The sequence below is a fragment of the Populus euphratica genome, unplaced genomic scaffold (genome assembly GCF_000495115.2).
Source record: "Populus euphratica unplaced genomic scaffold, PopEup_1.0 scaffold931.1, whole genome shotgun sequence".
NCBI classification, from domain to species: Eukaryota; Viridiplantae; Streptophyta; class Magnoliopsida; order Malpighiales; family Salicaceae; genus Populus; species Populus euphratica.
The window spans coordinates 27,092-35,882 of record NW_011500796.1 but is presented as its reverse complement, the minus strand read 5'-3'; positions in this window follow the sequence as shown (position 1 = coordinate 35,882).

Below are 8,791 nucleotides of genomic sequence, written 5' to 3'. Positions count from 1 at the left end.
TTTTCAATTCTAGTGCCTCCACTTTTCTAGCTAAAGATACAAACTTGGCTTGCGACTTTTCTAGCTAAAGATGCAAACTTGGCTTGAAGGTCATGATCTTCCCTAAGGTTGTACATACCTCCACTAGATGTATGAGGTTGAGTTTTACTCGGTGCCTCATAAGTACCTGCGGTGTCCCAATTTTGAGCATTTTCAGCTAACAAGTCTAAGTACTCCATTGCTTCATCAAAGTCTTTATCTTCAAAAGTTCCATTGCACATCAATTCAACCATTTGCCTATCTTTAGGTGTTAACCCTTCATTGAAATGTGAAACCAAACTCCATGTTTCAAAACCATGATGAGGGCAAGTACTAAGCAAGTCTCGATACCTATCCCAACATTGGTAAAATGTTTCTCTTGGTTTTTGAGTGAAAGTAGTGATTTGTCTTTTGAAAGAGTTTGTTCTGTGAGATGGAAAAAACTTCTTTAAAAACTGTTGTTGCATTTGATCCCAAGCATGAATGGATCCTGGTCTCAAATTTTGTAGCCATGTTTTAGCTTTATCTTTTAATGAAAAAGGAAAAAGCTTTAATCTGATGGTGTTCATGCTATAATTTAAATTATTATATGTGTTGCAGACCTCCTCAAATTCCCTTAAATGCAAATATGGATTTTCCAATTCTAAGCCATGAAAAGAAGGTAAAAGTTGAATAATACCTGGCTTAAAATTAAAATGAGATGCATCGGGAGGAAAAACTATGCATGATAATGCACTTGTTCTTGTGGGATTCATGTGGTCTCTAAGTGTTCTAGCACGGTTATTCTCATTATTCTCATTATGAAGTGATTGATTATCTTCTTCGGCCATAGTTTCTGAAAATGATGAGGATACCCTACAAAGTCTACCACTTGATGTACGTAACCACACTCTCATGCATGTTGACACGACGAAAAGATTGTTGTCTTCTCCCAAGTGCAGGAGTGTCGAAGTAATAAATAACCCGATAAGACCGGGGTCGAACCACAGGGAGGTTAATTGTACAAATTATAAATACAATAATACAACAATAATAATAATTACAACAACAATAATAATAATAATAATAATAACAACAATAATAGCAATAATAATAATAATAATAATAATAATAATAATAATAGTAATAATAATAATAACAATAATAATAGAACTCCAGATATGGCCAAAATACTGAACAATGCTCGGGCTGGAGGATAGCTTCGAACTTCTTTGTTGTTGCAATAATTTGGACTTGAAAATGGCCTTTTTAGATCTTGGGCTCTATATGAAAGTTGTAGGCCTATGTCTTACCTTTCCATCCATATAAAGTAGACCTAAATCTGAGATCTATAGCTCCATCTATGACCCAATTACCGAACAGTGTTCCGGTTTGGATTGCACCGACATCTCTTTTCTAATTTTGGTCATCTCTTTGCCCTTGCAATTTAAGTTCTTAAAGTCATCAATCAATCCTTTTATTTATATGATAGGCCTGCATTTAAAATGAACATTTACCACAAATTAAAGGTATCTTATATTATTAGATATATTATTATAAAACATGCTTTAGTTAAGGAGTTATTGATACTTCAAGTGCAAAATGATAATATAAAACCATGATAAAATTGCAATTTTAAATACTAATCACACCCCACAACCAGCTTATTACTAGTCCCTAGTAATCAAAGCGTTAAAATAGAAAAACAATGTGCAAATTCCACAAAGCAAGGTATTCATCATTTAACTTCCATTAATCTATCCAGACAAACAAACTCTCGTTAAATTTATATACCTGCTCAATACCTCTTAACAAGATATTCATAAACCTTTCTTCTGTGCTCAATGTATCAACACATAATTATAGGGCTTTTCTTGGAAGAAAACAAAATTTTTGTTCTAATGTTTAAGGTTAACTTCCTTGGGTTGGGATTATTATTTTTGTCCTTTTTTTTTCCTTTTGTTTTAAATATATATACATATAATTTAAAAACACCATGCATCTTTAACCCATGTAACGAGCTTTCGGCTAATGACTCCCAGACCAGTTGGTCTTAGGGCATTAGGTGTTAAGACACCCCTACGAGCTTAGTAACTCAGGTCATAGATACTGATATGTAGATAGTGCAATGTTTGATTTCCTTAAGCTTTTCTCCTCAACCCATGTAACAAGCATTGGGCCAATAGCTCCCAAGTCAGTTGACTTTAGGGTATTAGGTGTTAAAACACCCCTTCTGGCTTAATTGCTTAGGTTAGGGAGGCTACGAAACCAAACTTATCTACATTTTTATTATTATCATTTTTTTCTTTTTTTTCCTTTTTTTTTCTTTTTTTTTTAATTATATACAATCCATTTCCCTTAGTTGTTACCTTTAACAAAAGAACATAAATAATGTAATAATCCAATATGCAACCCACAATCATATGTTAAAGTGTGTGTGTGTAAATTAAGGTTTAAGAATACATGTTAAATGAGTATATGAGCATAATTAATTGATAATAATGCGAGAGTTTGTAAACCTGAATATTTCAAGAAGTATTATAATAGACCTTGTTAAGAATGGTTACTAAGATGCGTCTCAAGAGTCACTTTAACAAAAGAGCTCCTTTACTCTGCCATCCTAGTAATAACAATTATGCACATGCTTTATGAAATGAAAAATAATTTTTTTTTTATCAACTACTACCCTCTCCCCCTAACCAAAACGAGGCATTGTCCTCAATGTTTAAAGGTAGAAAGATAGAGTATAGAAGATATCACCTGAAATGACGAACACTAATAAAGCTGAAACACACTGAAACAAAAATAAGAAATAACAAAACACAATAATAAAACCAAAAGACACAAAAATTCACAAATGAAGGCTCAAATCCAATCTAAGCTTTTTACGGCTTTCCATAGTTGACCAAGTTATGTGACTCATGGAAGGATCAATTACAGCAATGAAGGATTGTAGTTGGTCAATTAATTGTTCAGCAGTAGCAGCAGAGATTATGATTTGTCGTGCAGAAGATGATAGAAATTCTTGTTCCACAGCATGATCAAGAAAAGACAACAACTTATCATAATAACCATTAACATTTAACAAACCTATGGGTTTATGCTGAATGTGCAGTTGAGCCCAAGAGGAAATATGAAAGATCTCTTCCAATGTACCTAGACCACCTGGTAAAGCACTGAAGGCATTAGCATGGTTAAACATTGCATTCATTCGAGCTGACATTGTGGAGACCTGAAGTTCCTCTCCAATTGTTTTTCCAATGATGTCCCCTTGTGCTAAAGCTTCGGGGACGACCCCCAAAACTTGACTACCTCCTAAAAATGCAGTTATTCACACACCTCTCATTAACCCAAGACTGCCTCCCTCATACACTAAATGAATCTTTCTCTCAGCTAGCACTTGACCAAAATGATTTGCTGAATCTAAAAACTCCTTTTCTTTCCCAGGACTAGATCCACCAAAAACACAAATATTTCTTATATGATGACTTGAGGAACTTGCCATTTCTACACACTTCTGTATTTGTTGAATGTATGGGTTGAGTAGAAATGAAATGAAGGAAGAGAGGGTTTTATAGATGAGAAATTAGAAAGGCAATCATAACACCTATATGTGTATGTACATGTAGTTGTGATTGTGGCTCACATCTTTCCTTGGTTTTACGTCCAAGAACGGCTTAAACGCCCTCTATGGGTCGGGGATAGGCTTCCCATCCAGTTTTCTTAAAAATTGGCAAACAGGGTCTTTTTTAGTCAGATTCCCAAGACTAAGTCGATCATGTTCTTTATGAAATAATGGCCATAAATCATGAATTACACGATACACATCTCCACTAGGATGCATCTCAAGAGTCCATAGAAGATTATCTAAAGACTCCTTACTCAGGTCATCCTTAATGAATTGTATTTTATCTTCATGGTTTATAGATACCATTCCTAAAGAACGACATTGTGTATCACAAGTCCATCTAGCACATCGATGACAGACTTCTAGTTGTTTTGCACGACGTTTCTTTGTAAAAGTGCTTTTACTTGTTTCAGGCATGTGTGAAATGAAGGAGTTAGAGGACTCACCTGATAATCAGACCTTTGCTTCAATCAACCAGCGAATATCTTCAGGAATTCCATGATTCATGAACAATCTCAATCTTGCACATCTAGCATAGTAAATTTTTGTAATCGCATTCTGAGGCAGAGTGGGAAAATACTTTTTCAATTTTTCAAGATTAGTGTCCATTATCAAATGAGAATTGGAAGAGAGATTCAAAGAATTGCACAAATATATACATAAATATCAGTTATTGTGGGAAACTGAAAGAACCGACTTAAGTCACGGAGTACCGTTGTCTGCCATTTGACCGGGGTGAGAGAAACTAGCAAAAATCACTCAAAAAGAAACACAAAAACATTGTGAGAAAAACAAAATAATCAACCTTTATCTACAAGATCATTCCAACCAGTTGATTCATTTTCACTAGGAAACTTATCAAAGTAAACTTTCAAACGATGCCCATTTTCCTTAAAATCATTGTCATTCATTGAATTCTCAATATCATAGGCCCCATAAGGATTGCTCCATCTTGGTCTTAGCTCTCTAGCGAATGCATAGAGTTGAGAATTATAAAACAAAACTTTTTGACCAGTATCAACTTTTTGACAATTTTCACAAGTTTTGCAGAATGCATGCGTGTCCTTGAACATGGTGGGCCAATAAAATCCATTTTGAAAGATTTTTATAGCTGTCTTTTTTTACGAGAAATAACTTTCACATGCTTCAGAATGACAAAGTTTAATGACACTACTTACCTCATTGTCGGGAATGCATCTTCGAAATATTTGATCCGGACAATATTTGAATAAATAAGGATCATCCAAATAAAAGTTCTTCACTTCGTTCAAGAACTTTTCTTTGTCTTGAGTACTCCAATCAGTTGGTAAATCTCCTAAAGCAAGAAAATTGATATTTTTATCATACCAAGGCATTGGACTAAGAGAAAGTAAGGATTCGTTAGGAAAATAATCATCGATTGATGTGATATCAGATGTTAAATTTGTTGTCATTGTTGACAAAAGATTCACATCAACATTTTCGATGCTTTTTTCATCCGTGATTTCTTCCTCAGAATAAATCATTTGCAAATCTTCAGATTCATCTAACTCATTTTTACTTAAAGTAGATTCAAGTTGATCATAAACTAATTCGTCAATATGATCTACTTCTTGTAAATCATTATCATCTCCAGGTTGCTTGCAAATGTTGAAAATATTCATCTCCAATGTCATGTTTCCAAATGATAGCTTCATCAGTCCATTCCTACAATTAATCAATGCATTAGCAGTTGCAAGAAATGGACGTCCTAAAATAACAGGAAATGAATTACATACTTCTACAGGTTGTGTGTCCAAGACAACAAAATCCACAGGATAAATGAATTTATCGACTTGTACTAACACATCCTCGATTATTCCTCTAGGCACTTTTATAGATCTATCAGCAAGTAAAAGAGTTATAGAAGTTGGTTTTAACTCACCTAGATTGAGACTCTGAAAAACTAAATATGGAAGTAAATTCACACTAGCACCGAGATCAAGTAAGGCTCTTTCAATTTTATGCTCTCCAATAAAGCAAGAAATTGTAGGACAACCAGGGTCTTTATATTTCAAAGCATTATTGTTCTGAAGAATAGCACTTGCTTGTTCAGCTAAAAAAGCTTTCTTTTTCACATTCAGTTTCCTCTTCACAGTGCATAGATCTTTTAAATTTAGCATAGGAAGGAACATGTTTAATAGCATCCAGCAAAGGTATATTGATCCTTACCTGTTTGAAAATTTCAAAAATTTCAGAGTTGTGATTGACTTTCCTTTGTTTGGTCATGGCTTGAGGAAATGGAAGTGCTGGCGGAGAATCAGTCTTTTCTTTGCAATTTTCAGATTCAACCCCTTCCTTACCCTCAAAGATTGACTCATCATCTTTCTCATAAGGTTTAATATAGGGTTTTTCGATAACCTTACCACTACGTAGAGTAGTGACTGATTTGACTTGATCCATGTGTTGGCTTCCGGAACTACTTGTATTTGCATTGTATTGCCCCTTGGGATTTTGTTGTGGTTGAGATGGAAACTTACCTTTCTCTTAGAAACTGAGAGCAGATGTTAATTTTGCAAGAGTATCTTTAAAATCTATCATGTTTTGAGCAAGTTGAGTATTGATTGTCTCTTGCCTTTCAATGAATGCATGCAATGTTTCCTCAAGATTTCTTCTAGAAGGTGGAGCATAAGGAGGTGCATATCCATGAGAATTTTGGAAATTGTGGTGTGCTTGAAACGGTGGTTGTGAAGTTTGTGCATTGTTGTTCTCACTCTTCCAACTGAAATTTGGGTGATTTCTCCAACTAGGGTTGTATGTTTGTGAGTATGGGTTGTGGTAAAGCATGGGCTTGTTCATGGAAACATTCCTTAAAAGAAGGCAAGGTTGGACAATCGTTGGTTGAGTGTACATTTATTTCACAAATTTGACACACAATGTTTTCAACAGATTTTAATTGACCACTCTTTTTCAATTCTAGTGCCTCGACTTTTCTAGCTAAAGATGCAAACTTGGCTTGAAGGTCATGATCTTCCCTAAGGTTGTATATACCTCCACTAGATGTATGAGGTTGAGTTTTACTCGGTGCCTCATAAGTATCCGCGGTGTTCCAATTTTGGGCATTTTCAGCTAACAAGTCTAAGTACTCCATTGCTTCATCAGGGTCTTTATCTTCAAAAATTCCATTGCACATCAATTCAACCATTTGCCTATCTTTAGGTGTTAACCCTTCATAGAAATGTGAAACCAATCTCCATATTTCAAAACCATGATGAGGGCAAGTACTAAGCAAGTCTCGATACCTGTCCCAACATTGGTAAAATGTTTCTCCTGGGTTTTGAGTGAAAGTGGTGATTTGTCTTTTGAAAGAGTTTGTTCTGTGAGATGGGAAAAACTTCTTTAAAAATTGTTGTTGCATTTCATCCCAAGCACGAATGGATCCTGGTCTCAAATTTTGTAGCCATGTTTTAGCTTTATCTTTTAATGAAAAAGGAAAAAGCTTTAATATGATGGTGTTCATGCTACAATTTAAATTATTATATGTGTTGCAGACCTCCTCAAATTCCCTTAAATGCAAGTATGGATTTTCCAATTCTAAGCCATGAAAAGAAGGTAAAAGTTGAATAATACCTGGTTTAAAATTAAAATAAGATGCATCGGGAGGAAAAACTATGCATGATGGTGCACTTGTTCTTGTGGGATTCATGTGGTCTCTAAGTGTTCTAACACGGTTATTCTCATTATTCTCATTGTGAAGTAATTGAGTATCTTCTTCGGCCATATTTTCTAAAAATGATGAGGATACCCTAGAAAGTCTACCACTTGATGTACGTGACCACAATCTCATGCACGTGTTGGAATAGAATAAGAGGAAGAAGAAATAAGAGAAAAGAAACAAAGTTATATACAAGAAAAGTGAAAAGAGAAAATAAAATAAATATTATAATTTATACAAGAACTTACCTCCTTGGCAATGGCGCCAAAAACTTGACACGATGAAAATATTGTTGTCTTCTCCCAAGTGGAGGAGTGTCGAAGTAATAAATAACCCGGTAAGACCGGGGTCGAACCACAAAGAGGTTAATTGTACAAATTATAAACAAAAATAATAGCAATAATAACAACAACAACAATAATAACAACAACAATAATAATAATAATAATAATAGTAATAGTAATAGTAATACTAATAATAATAGTAAGAATAATAATAACAATAATAAAGAAAAAGAAGGAGAAGAAGAAGAAGAAGATGAGAACTTTGAGATGGAATATTAATGTAAGGATTAAACAATGATAATAACAAATGTCAAGGTTAGAGGTTCCACTAATGGTATGTCAAACAAGTATAGTATAAACTCTTATTTTTCAATCGGAAACCACACATAAAGGAGGTTCCAATGAGATTATAGCTTGTTAACATGATTACATTAGTCATCTTATTCAATTAATGCTAGTACTTGTACATCTCGTCAAGCATTCATGATTATAACTTATGTTAACAACAAATCAAGTTCCTTTCATAGCTCAGGTGTCGGTTATACCATACAGTATAAACTATGAAAGTGCCAAGCATTTGTTGTACCAAGTGTTATACAACATAAATCAAGATTAATCATTTAACAAGCAAAGTATAAAGAGTGAACAAGATAACAAATACAAAACATGTTAGTATCAAACATTAAAGTCCATATTGAGTTTACACTATACTTATTCTTACACCATTAGTGTAACCTTTTCACCTTGACATAATAAACTTAGCTAGACATAATAAAAGAAAGAAGAATAAATAAACAAAATAAGAACATAAATAAGATAAAAGTTAACTAAGTAAATGAAAGGAAATGAAACGCATAAACTTGATATTAATGAAAGTAAAGCATAAACATTACAAAAATACAAAGAGAGAAAGCAAGAGCATGATCTTGATCTGGAAACCAAGATTCCTAAATGCATGGCAAATGCCTTCTTTTATAGGCCAAAATTGGGAACTATTGATTTGATGACTAATTGATGAGTGGGTGGCCAACTCTTCACTTGGTGACAATCTTTATTTTCTCTTGTCTGCCCAAAACGTCATTGATAACGTCACAATTGGAGCCAGTCTCAAACATGAATGTTGTAGGCAATTGTCTCAGCTTTCTTGTGTAAAACATTCAGCTCATTTGGAGTTCTAGAACTCCAGATATGGCCAAAATACCGAACAGT